Here is a 12957-nt window from a genome sequence, read left to right as displayed (position 1 = left end):
ATTTCTTAAGATAGTTTTTGAATTTCTTCCAATCTTCATCCGCCGTCTCATTCCCCTGGTCACGAATTCTGCCAGTCATTTCCAGAGTGGGTAGATCTTGTGTCTTCCAATGCTTTGCAATAAGTATTCTTGCTGCTGTTGTAGCATACAACGTGTTGTAGCATGTTGTAGCGTTCGAAACTTCTGCCACTGCTGCACCCACAACCCTACTGTTTATGGTGGCCACAATGGAAGGCAGGGTGCTGGGGATGGATGATACAGGCTTCATGCCTGTGCCACCTCCAGGCTGGTGCTGCAATTGGGTCCAGATGGGCCCCAATGCTGTTGCAGGACAGCTCAGGATCCAGTGGATTCCAGGCCAGCTCATCCCTGTTCTTTCCTTGCCGCTCAAACACGTTTCTGATATTTCTCCTGACCCCATCCAGGAGTGAAAGTGCCAGTGGGCCTCCTAGCAGCTGGTTCAGCAGCTGGTGGGAGGCTGGATCAGCTGTCAGAGATGACCACAAGGACACCTCCACTATATTCAACCCCCTAACCCTGCTCATTCTTCTTCCCTAGTCCACTTCATTGGCACAGAGATGGTCACAATGATAGCAACAATCATAGCACCCTTTAAAAATAACCAGATTTGAGGGAAGCGGAGGATGTGGGGCTGCAGTGGCCGCACAGATCTCAGAACATGCAGTTCTTCCTGAAAAGTAAATCTGAGTATTACCCATTGTTTAATACTAGGAAATCGACACCATAATTTATTTTCAGACTGTTACGATTTAAAATTCAGACTGTTACAATTTAAAATTATGGCAAATATTTTCCTCCAGAAGATTCCGGGCACAATCCACAGGGAAATTACGCCCCTTCCCGCAAATCCTGTTGAAATTCATGAGAATTGTATAATAAGAGCACAATTTCCTAGCCATGGCACAATTTCTGTTTCTGTATTGGCTTTGCTCAGGAGGTCTTCCCAGGGGGATTTTGCCTTCGATGTAGAGAGTTTGCAAGCCGTTTGTTTAAACTGAACGAACCTCAAATTAGCCAGCCACCTCCTGTGGCTTGCCAAAGGCATGCCTCACGATCCCACTGAACGCTAAAATGGTTGAGGGACGTGTCCAGTTCGATGATCGTGGTGAGCCAGTCACATCTGATGATGAATTGCCCAGCTCGGCAGTCATTCATCATGCAAGAGACCAAATCAGTATTCATGGAGAGCTGAAATCCTAGCCCTAACCTTTAAATAAAAAGCTCCTTGATATACTGGGACTCCATACAGCTTTGTTGGTCAAATAAGACAACAACTCCCGTTGGTTCACCACTTCTGCCTTTTAAATTCCTTGTTAAAAGCCACTTCTGCAAGGCCTCCCCACCAGCCCCTAAATACAATTGCCTGTTTCCTACTTCCCAGTTAGCCTTCTCCCTCATCTGCTCTCTTCCTCCTTAAACACACAGTTCTCATTGTTCAGATTCTAACAGACCTCTCTGTCTTTGTCTATCTGCTAACTACACAAATTAGTAAACAGAATAAAAAACAAACAGTACTGATTTTGTGCAACTTTTATGATTGTATGATTCCATGTTGTTCTATTGATTTTTATTGTAGGCCCCTGTGATTTTTTTGCTTGAGAGTTCGAGGTTTATAAATATCCTAATAAATAAACAAACTATCTACAATATATGATAGGTTATTAAATGGCTCTTTGCTAGCTTTACCTCCAGACATAGCCACAGACAAATCTATTTTCTTTTTGCAGGCAGAACTCCAAATTCAGAACACAACAAATTCCAAAGATAATTTCTTCCTTGAATGCTTATCTTTTTTCATTGGTATTTCAGACACTTCTAAATTTTGAAGTAGATCCACATAATAATTTTATGTAGATTCGTTTAAGAGTTTTAAAAACGAGTACCATAATCTAAATTGGCCAATCAGCTCTGAATTTATCTAGCAAGCGTTTAAAACAATCCTGTTTGTTGTAATGGTTTCAGAGCTGGCCATGTGCTCATTTGTTCAGGAATCTCGTTCATGCTTTGTTAAAAGTTGCTCTGTGACTGAAGAATTGGTAATATTCACCCACCCTCTCCGATATGCTCAACCCTTTTTTATGTACATTACTTGGGGATATCAACCATACTAAATCCTGAGTTAATGTTCTAAGACAAGTCAGCTTGGTATCAAGCAAAGCAAAACTTACCATTAGTTTCAGCTTATTGAATGGGAGACTGGAAAGAGCCAGAAAACAATTACATATTGCTTACTATTGTCATCCTTCTCAACTGTATCTTTATTAAATACGCCCATGTTAAAAATAAATAAATTACAGGTGCAAGAGGATTTTATTGCTGTAGAAATTAGCAGCAGAAATATGAAATAATTGCTCAAATGGAGTGGTTTTAACAGTGGACCCACTTCAGATCTCACCAGTTTCCTACAGGACAGCATTTTCATGGAAGAAACACATATACAAGGCATGAACATCATTTGATTATTGCAGATATTAATATTGTGCAGTTTGAAGCAACTGGAAGCATAAGAACTAACTTCTTTTGGAAGAAATCACTGACCAGACCCTTAAGTTTAATTCAGAAGTTTACTTGCAGAACTTTCTGCAAAAATATAACAAAATAATACATCACATATATCCCTAAGATCTTGTGCAATGTCTAGTATAGGCTCAGCATAAAAGATAATTCCAAAAATCCAGACTATGTTTCTCTCCCATTGCAGCCTGCCTAAGGCTATGCAGCTTCTTGGAGGGCTTCATTTATATGCTCACTCTCAGACAACTCGAGAGAAAGAAACTCTGCAACCTATAAGCATAACTTTACTCCTTCCAGAAATCAAAACTGTGTCTCTCCCCATTCCAGCTTGCTTAACGTGCCTAAGGCTATGCAGCTCTTAGGGAGCCATTTACATGCTTTTGTTCTTGAGGCGTCCAGAGAAACACTAACAGGCAACTCCCTTCAAATTGGCGATTTGCAATTCAATACCTTTGTCACCTGATCTTAGGTTACAAAGCTTAGCTTCCCTGAAAGAAGCCTGGGAACTATAGTTTCTTAAGGGTGCTGGAAGCTGTTAGGAGGCCCCTATTCTGCTCAGAAATGGATTTCTGGTGCCCTGCCTTAGAAGCAGGGAATATAAGAGAAATATAAACTTACCAACCTCCCACATAGCACTTTCCAATAATTGTTAAAATCCTAGCAGCTGTTTTGATTAGAGAAATATTTTAATGCCATTGTAACATGATATTTAGCGGCATAACTGGCAGTACTTAGCCTCATTTGCATTGGTTGGAAAGTGATAAAGCTGACTCTTTCTTAATTGATCATCAGAACCCTTTACAACTCAGTTTTTGTCATGTGCAATCTGTTGTGTTAATTGCTTATGTAATCACATCTAACACTTCTGGAGACAGGAGCAGGGCGCAGCTGAGTGGATTGATGAAAGACACAGTCATAAATTGTTGTAGCAATGCATACATAGAATGATAGAGTTGGAAGGGACCCATACAAGCAATATTCTTTTATTTCCAGGGCTTCTTGTATCTGGAGAATCAGAGAGCTAAGAGACAAAAGTGCTTGGGTGAATACAGTACTGGTCTTTTGAGTAAGCCCATGTTGTTGTTGCTTTAAAAAGTTAATAGGAAAAAGAATAAAGCAGAGGGTGGGAAGGTTAAAGGTCATAAAAATTCAGCAGACTAACTCATACTGCAAGGCTTACCTACTAACTAGTTTGGAGGCAGTGGTGGAGCTTCATGCTCTGGCACCGGGGGGGGGGGAGGAGAGCAGGTGGGGGCAGGGCTGGCATGAATCCTATGGGCGGTGCACGCCACCTGCAGGGCCATGGCGCCCAGCGCGGGGGGGGGGGAGGAGATGCAATGGCACCCTACTGGGATCACGCTACCGGGGGCGGTGTGCGCTCCCCTCCTCTTCCTCCGCCAGTGTTTGGAGGATGTTTTCTAGACATCTAACCACCCACCCACTAATCTTTACATATGGCCAACAAAAAACCCAACATTTCCTTCCTTCCTTCCTTCCTTCCTTCCTTCCTTCCCCGCCCCCCTCTCTCTGAACATGAACCTTTACCAAGTGCAGGTATCACAGATACGTGAGTACAATGTGCATATAAAATAATGTGGTTGTAATTATGAGACGTATAGCTCACATTTGGATTCTACATTAAAATATATGTTATGTTAACATTTCAAAAGTATTAAAACCAAATACATTCATGTTCCTGCCAAAAAGACAGAGCATGCCTCACAAAAATGTGGAGAAAGAACATTAGAAAATGCTTAAGCAACAGTTCCTCCTCATAAGGCTCCCAGGTGTGTAGCTAAAGGCAGGTGGAAAAGCTGGTCCTTCATTGTTCCACAGTGGTGCAAGGCAGAAGTGGCTCCTTTTAAGGGTCTGAGAAAGAGGACAGAGTAACTAAGAAATAACGGGGCTTCTATTTTTTGTATTTTGAAAAGGAATGCAGACTATACAGACATGTACACTCAAGTCTCTCTCTCTCTCTCTCTCTCTCTCTCTTATTGCACTCATGTTTTTAATCCTACAGTACAAAATTTATCATGAGAAGCTGCACTCAGACATCTCCAATTTGGAACTGTCCTGATCAGATCTCATTACATCCCAAAGAGCTTACTTTGTTACTTATTATAACCAGTACATATTAGGCCCTAGCTAATCACTTTGGTTTGTATTCAGCATAGCATTAAGGTGAACGTTCCATTAATGGATGGATTTCTCCTTGCATTATGGAACACTCTGCCCTTTCCCCCTACCCACATCCATGCCCTAAATCTGTTCTGGAATTTTCTCCCAACCTGCCAGATGCCAGATCAGATTTGGGAATGGCATGGAGTGTGAACAGGTAGAGGAGGGGGAGGGGAAATCCCCTTGCACCACTATAAAAAGTGACTTGAACGCCACCCTTTATGGTGTTTTCTCCAGGCATTGCCCAAAGCAGATTAAACAGCTACATTTTGGCATTTGTTGCACAGCATGTTGATTTGTTGTTCAAAACCAGTTCTGGGTTTGTGAAGAGAGAAATAGAAGGTAAAGGTAAAGAACCCCTGATAGTTAAGTCCAGTCGTGAACGACTCAGGAGTTGCGGCGCTCATCTCACTTTACTGGCCGAGGGAGCTGATGTTTGTCTGCAGACAGTTTTTCTAGGTCATATGGCCAGCATGACTAAGCCGCTTCTGGAGAACCAGAGCAGCGCACAGAAATGCCATTTACCTTCCCGCCAGAGCAGTACCTATTTATCTACTTGCACTTTGACGTGCTTTCGAACTGCTAGGTGGGCAGGAGCAGGGACCGAGCAACGGGATTTGAACTGCTGACCTTCTGATCCGCAATCCCAAGGCTCAGTGGTTTAGACCACAGCTCCACCCGCATCCCTGAAGAGAGAAATAGCTCAGGCTAATTTTCAGAGGCCTATAAATAAGCCTACAGAATTTTCTTATTTTAGTTACTTTTAGCATAAAGCTCAGTTTTTTATACTTTCTTCTCACATCAGTAAATTCAAGAACTTCTCATTTATTTATTTTCAATAGCAAATAATAGGCAGTGTGAAGGGGGGCGGCGGCAGGACAGCTGGAAAAGCATGTGCTAAAAGGAAATGGCACCACCCTTTAGCTTAGCTAAGAAAAAGGGATTCTAATGGATTTCTGAGCAGCAGAGTTCACCCAAAGAATGTGCCAGGTAATTTGATTTAAGTCGATTCCATTTTTGCTACCATTCCTCTTCATACTGAGAGAATGGAAACTGTGAACTCCAAATGCTTCTCTGGACACCATTAGATGAACCCTCGCTGTGCATGTCCGCCGACCACTAAGAAAACATTGCAAACAGCATTTAGACAGTGTTTGCTTTACTTCATTTGCTACATATGGAACCTGTGAAATTTGCACACCTGGCTGGGATTGCCAGAGCAAGCAATGAACCTGAAAAAGACACACTTATTATTGGCAAAGGGACCTTCTTTCATTCACCCTGGCAGACGGCGTGGGGGTGGGGAGGATTTTTATTTTACTTTTATAAGATGACATGGATATTAAAGCAGGATGTAGGTGCTGTTGGTTCCAATTAAAATCAATCTCTCTCCTGATTTGTGCCTCTTGTCTGTATGACAGCAAAAGGTCCGGCTAAGAGCCTCCATCTGCTGTGCTCTCCCAATGGGACTCCAAACAAGTGAATGACCTGCAGTGTTTATTATTAAGTTTTCAAAGGGAAAGTTGTTTTGGTCTAATTGAAGCAATAATATGAGCGAGGTTATTTCTGGTCAGTTCCCTGCTGTTTTCACTCTAGAGAATATATTCCAGGTGTTAGCTGCGGAGTGCTGTGATACAGTATCGACTTTCCCTTGTGTTTAGGCTTGCTTGAGCCAATGGACCAATAAACTGCAGTTATGAGTGCAAGCCAGCCCTGGCCTCCCAGAGAAATATTTCTTTAGTTAACCATGAAATAGACCCAGGCGGCCATTGACCCAATTCTTTTACAAGGACACCATTCCTCAACATAGAAGCAACTGGGGGTTTTCCCCCTCCCCAAACATCTTGTTTCCCCCTCCTGCCCCCGCCAACAAATTATATTGTTTCTCTATGTTTTATCATCAGCTCCTTGCTGTAAGGGCAACTATATAAATAGATTTTCTAGTGAAATTCACCTGCAGTAAAATCCAAAACAAAATTTTAGGACACCTCTTCAAGGGAAACATGGGGAAGATTTCAAAGGAAGAATCTGTGTTTGTTCTGAAGACTAAAGGAAGCTTAGGAGTATAGTTCTCTCCACCCCTCTAGAGAGCTTATATAAAGCACCAGTTTGTCACCAAAATCCTCCGCAGGCCAGGGGTGCCAACTTGTTTTTTTCCTGTGTGATATCTATACTGCATCTACCCATTCTTCTTTTTGATCTTCTTCTTAATTTTAAACTTCTATCAAGTGACAATAGGGAGGCGGGTGGCGCTGTGGGTTAAACCACAGAGCCTAGGACTTGCCGATCAGAAGTTCGGCGGTTCTAATCCCCGCGATGGGGTGAGCTCCCATTGCTCAGGCCCTGCTCCTGCCCACCTAGCAGTTTGAAAGCATGTCAAAGTACAAGTAGATAAATAGCGGGAAGCTAAACGGTGTTTCTGTGCGCTGCTCTGGTTCGTCAGAAGCAGCTTAGTCCTGCTGGCCACATGACCCAAAAGCTGTACGCTGGTTCCCTCAGCCAATAAAGTAAGATGAGCGCCACAACCTCAGAGTTGACCACGACTGGACCTAATAGTCAGGGGTCCCTTTACCTTTATCAAGTGACAAGGCATTCAATATCTTTCTCTGAGAATGTTTTGGCAATGGTCAGCATTTCCCTCATCTTACTTTATTTTGTATGACCAGAAGATCACAACCCTTACGGAACATTCTGTGGTCCAAAAATACCGTCGTGAGAGATATGTTTCAAAGTGCTCAGAACTGAAAGTTAATGATAGACATTTACCCAGTTTCTATAGCATAAGAAATATTTGGAATTGTTTCCTTTAGCCTTGACATAACTCATTATATGATATAATGTGTCCTTGAGTCAGCTGTGCTATAGCCTTTATTAATCAAGACCACATTCCACAATTCTCTGATGTTTGAGGCATGGGAAATGGGGATGAAGACGCTCCTGAGCAAACCCATGTTTCATAATTAAGATATGCAATTGATTGATAGGCACAATAAATTAACAGTAACATTTTTTGGAAACTGCCTGCCGCATGAGGGCTGATCATATAGGTCTTGGTGTTCTCGCTCTAACTTTTAAATTCCATGTGGAGTTAAGGCAAGGATGTAGAGAGGGACCCTGCTTTCTTCCTGCCTCTCTTCCATAATTTTGATTAACCTGATCTTTCAGCAGGAGGAAACAGATAGTTGGCTCTTTTCCACAAAACCATTAAGAAAATGGCTGTCCTAAGTGAGGGGATGATTTCTATTCAAATAACTATGGAGTCTTCTTCATACAGTGTTCTCTCCTGTGCTTCATTACAAGCTTCAAAATGATTTAAGAGCTTAATAATATTGTGACTCAACAATTGCTTTCCAAGATAGAGAGTGGGTTTTCAAATGGATCAGAAGGACAGCAAAATATGATGAGCTAAGAAATAATATGGTAGATCAATGGTGAGGAAGCAGTGGTCCTCCATATGTAGCTGAACTACACCTCTCATCATAGGCACCAAGTGTGTGGGGCTGTGGGTGCTCCAGCTCTCACAACATTCCCCGTGAGGGGGCAGGGCACCTACAATTTTTTAGGCCAAGCTGCACACGTCAGCATGTCTAGTGGCAGAGTGTATGCTCCCCCTGAGCATCCCCAAGGAAGCCCACTGTGCACAGACCAGCCAGGTATGCAGACCAGCTGAGGAGAGTGGCCTCTGGAAGGTCCAAAGGGGCCCATTTTGGCTGTGGGAAGGCCCTCATCGGGCCTTCCACAGGCTGTGACAGGCCTTGTTGGGCCTTCTGGAAGCCTCAGTGGGCCATGTCAGGACTTCCGCAGGCTGCGATGGGCCTTGTTGAGCCCTGTTAGGCCTTCTTGCAGCCACAGTGGACCTCCTCCATCACAAGCCCACACTGGGCACCCTCAAAGTGGGGCAGGATCCAGCGCCCCTGCCTCCTATCATCTCTGACCATTGGTCATACTGTCTGGGGCTGATTGGACTTGTAGTTCAGCTATGGGTTCCACATTCCTGTTGTAGATTATGTTGCAGTTTATGATTGCCAAAGTGAAGGCCACTTTGGAGTGTGTTTGGGGGAATATTACTTGCATGGCTGTTCTACTAAGACTACAATCTTTATATAAAATTTAAGAATAATGTAAGAACCCTCCTGCATCTCGTTCCATCTAGTGCAGGAGCTGGGAACCTTTGGCCCTTCAGCTGTTGCTGTATTACATCACCCATCATCCCTTACTGTTAGCCATGTTGACTGGGGCAGATGGAATTTAGTGTCTAACAATGTGTGTGGAGTGGGAAACAGGTTCCCTATCCCTGATCTAGTACAACATCTGGGACACATGAAAGAAACTGCACCCCAAGATTGTTACCCACTAATCTCTCTCTCTCTCTCTCTCTCTCTCTCTCTCCCACACCCCCCCACACCCCTGGACTGGAGATTTGGTCCTCTGCCTTTAAGTTCTAATATATAATTTTAAAGCCCCTTTCTTCAGTAAATAACCCAAATCTTCCTTCCCTGACTCTTAACAAAATCATGCACAAATGATCCCAAATTCTCAGTAGCCATTGAAAGTGTGTTGGTATATCCTTTTTCCAGTTACACCCCATGGACATTCTAGCAGACATTAAAGGATAAGTAACGATTTCCTGTGGGAATTCCTGCTTTTACAGAACCATAAAATACAACTTCAGCTAATATTTGCCAGAATATGTACTCACTCACTATTTTCCTCATTCCACTTTTTAAATGAAGACTTTAAAGTTTCCTCGACTCTGTTTATTAATCACATTCAAACCCATTTTTTGTAACTTTCATATGCAGAGAGATGTACGCTGTTTCCATTGCTGTTATTTTATCTGAGCATCTATATCATTCACAAATCAGTGCCAATTTTAGAAAAAGAATCACATCAAGGAGAATTGATGTACTAGAAATCCTGCAGAGGATTGAGAACTACAGAGGATGTATATACAGAGAATCAGTAAAAAGTCCATTAGTGAAAGTGCAACTGAAATGAATCTGATCCTTCTGCAATGTGTCACTTCTATGGGTGCCACTTACTAGTGTTTTTTGACAATAACTCTTAAGCCACAATGGGAACTGGCTGTGACAACAGGGATATTTCACATGAATCAAGCAGCGTGCAGTTTGAAAGAAGACAGAGTTTTGTTTTGCTGGGTGTGTGTGTTTAAAACAAGGCAAACCCATGATATATATTGGACTCTATCCAAGTACTAGTGAGCGGTCCTGCCCAAAAGCAAGAAACAGTATCTGAAGTGTTTGCGAGAGAGGAAATCCATGCCAACACTCATCCAGCGACATCTGAGAGGAGAGAGAATTTCACATATGATTGAGTTAGACTGGCTGCCATGATCAATTAAGCTCATTTGAGAGCCTCTGCTGTTTTACATGCTGGCAGAAAGACATGAATTCTCTACAGCTGTGTTTCTCAAGTCTGATGCTACCTTTTACTAGACAGGAGGGAAATCAGGGAAGTCTTGTGCTTGATTTCCCCCCAAGTGATACAAAACTCTACAAATTGGAGAAAATGATTAATTCCATCCTTCCATTTGGTTTTGGAGTGGATAAAGTTTTTAGTGGGGTGTTTTTATTTTGAAGTCTTTTAATATTGTTGCCCCAATTTTAAACAATTAATTTTCTGGAAAGCAAAAGCAATACAATAAGAGCCCCTGTTTCCAATGGTAGGTCTCAGGTGGTTTGCAGAAGATCAGGAAGGATTTCTGACTCCTAAATGTTTGAACAAGGGCAACAAAATGACTCTTGCACCCTAAATTAGGCTGCTGAAATAAGAAAGCTAACCAAGAAATGAATATTATGTGAAAGGACTGCGAGCTTATTTCAGTTCGATGTCTTCTGCACCTGGTTCCAGTAAAAAACAAAGTAAATTCAACAAGCTTGAATTTACAAGCTTGCCCTCTGCTACCAAAGCAGGACATGAGTGCAATAGCCCCTTCCCATTGTACTTCCCCAGCCACCATAGGCATCCGTTCCTGGGGGCCGAAGCACTTTTGCCCCCCTTCCAATGTTTTTTTGAGGAAGCCAGGGCCCCTCAATATTTAGAGGGCATTTGTCTCTGCCCCTGGCTCCTCATGATGTCACATGTGCAATGTCAGGATGTTGTGTTGGGCCCCCTCAATCATCTTGAGGAGATGGTGCCTCTGACAGCCAATGAAATCCAGAGGCTTCCTTGGAGGGTCAGGATATGCACTAGATAGAGGGAGTGATACTTAAGCTCAAAGGAGATACAGTGGTACCCCGCAAGACGAACGCCTCGCAAGACGAAAAACTCGCAAAACGAAAGGTTTTTTCGTTTTCGAGTTGCCTCGCAAGACGAATTTCCCTATGGGCTTGCTTCGCAAAATGAAGCTTGCCCCGGGGACAGCGGGTCTTCTCTTTTGAAGTAAGGGGCGGCGGGGAGAAGCGATCTTCTCCCCGCAGCCCCAGGTCCGGGGACAGCGGGAAGCGCTTCCCGCTGCCCCCGGACCTCTTTTGAAGCAAGGGGCTGCGGGGAGATTGCTTCTCCCGGTGCTCCGAAGCCGGGCGGGGGGGAGGGAACACCTTCTGAAGGCAGGCGGGGGGCGAAAGTCTTTGCTCCCCCCTGCCTGCCTGTCCCAGAGGGCTTTTGAAGGCAGGCGGGGGGGAGCAAAGACTTTCGCCCCCCGCCCGCCTTCAGAAGAGGTCCAGGACCTCTTCTGAAGGCTGGCGGGGGGCAAAAGTCTTTGTCCCCCCTGCCTGCCTTCCCAGGGGCTTTTAAATCGCCCCGGACAGCGGAGAAGTCCTCCGCTGTCCCGGGGCGATTTTAAAATGCCGCCCGCCAGCATTTTAAGATCGCCCGGACAGAGAGAAGATGGTGAGGAAGATCCCATTAGACCAAAAAGAACAGTTGAACACACCAATTTGCAAAGAAGAAGTAGAAGAAGTCATAAAAGAACTAAAAAGAGGGAAAGCACCGGGCCCGGATGGGTTCACCTCAAGTTATTACAAAGAACTGAGAGACACGCTGATGGCCCCGCTGATCAAAGTAATGAATAACATCTTAAAAGAAAAGGACATCCCAGGAACATGGAAAGAGGCATTTATTACAATAATACCAAAACAGGATTCGGACTTGACCCAAATTAAGAACTATAGACCCATATCGCTATTAAACACAGACTACAAAATTTTCACAGGAATTCTAGCAAAGAGATTAAAAAAAATATTAGTAAAAATCATACATAGAGATCAAGAAGGCTTCCTACCGGGCAGGCAACTAAGGAATAATATAAGAAATATAGTTAATGTTATAGAATACCTGTCCGATAGGTGTGACAAACCAGCAAGTTTAATATTCGTTGATGCGGAGAAAGCCTTCGATAATGTGATCTGGGAATTTATGTTGAGAAATTTGGAGGCTATGGAGGTGGGTCAAGAATTTTATAATGGCATTGAGGCAATATATACGGAACAGAAGGCAAGGTTGATTATAAATAACATCATCACGGAAGATATAAAAATATTTAAAGGAACAAGGCAGGGGTGCCCGCTTTCGCCATTACTATTCATAGTGGTCTTGGAAGTTTTATTAAATGCAATAAGACAAAATAAGCAAATTAAAGGGGTGACATTAGGTGTTAATGAATATAAGGTAAAGGCCTTTGCGGATGATGTGGTTATAACTGCGGAAGAACCGATAGAAAGTACAAAAGAAATATTGGAAGAGATGGAACAATTTGGGAAACTATCAGGATTTAGATTGAATAAGAGGAAGACTAAAATGATAGTGAAAAATTTGGACCAAGACAAAATTGAAGTTTTAAAACAACAAACGGAAATCGAGGTAGTCAAGAAGATCAAATACTTGGGAATTTGGCTTTCGGATAAGAATATAGATTTATACCAATACAATTACATCCCTATGTGGAAAGATATAAAGAAGGATTTGGAGGTCTGGAATAGACTGAAACTATCACTATGGGGAAGAATATCAATGGTAAAAATGATGGTGCTCCCTAAGTTGTTATTTTTATTCCAAGCTTTACCCATACTAAAAGGCACAAAAATCTTTGGGGAATGGCAAAAGATAATATCAAGATATGTCTGGGAAGGAAAGAAACCCAGAATTAGATTCAAGTTATTGACAGAAGCAAAGGAGAGAGGAGGCTTCGGCCTCCCAGACATGAGATTGTACTATGAGGCAGCGTGCCTGTGTTGGGTGAAAGACTGGGTGAAATTGGAAGATAAAGAACTATTGGATTTGGAA

This window comes from Podarcis liolepis (assembly GCF_965112155.1).
Source record: "Podarcis liolepis genome assembly, chromosome: 3".
Lineage (NCBI taxonomy): Eukaryota > Metazoa > Chordata > Lepidosauria > Squamata > Lacertidae > Podarcis > Podarcis liolepis.
Note: the sequence above shows the minus strand (reverse complement) of the source record.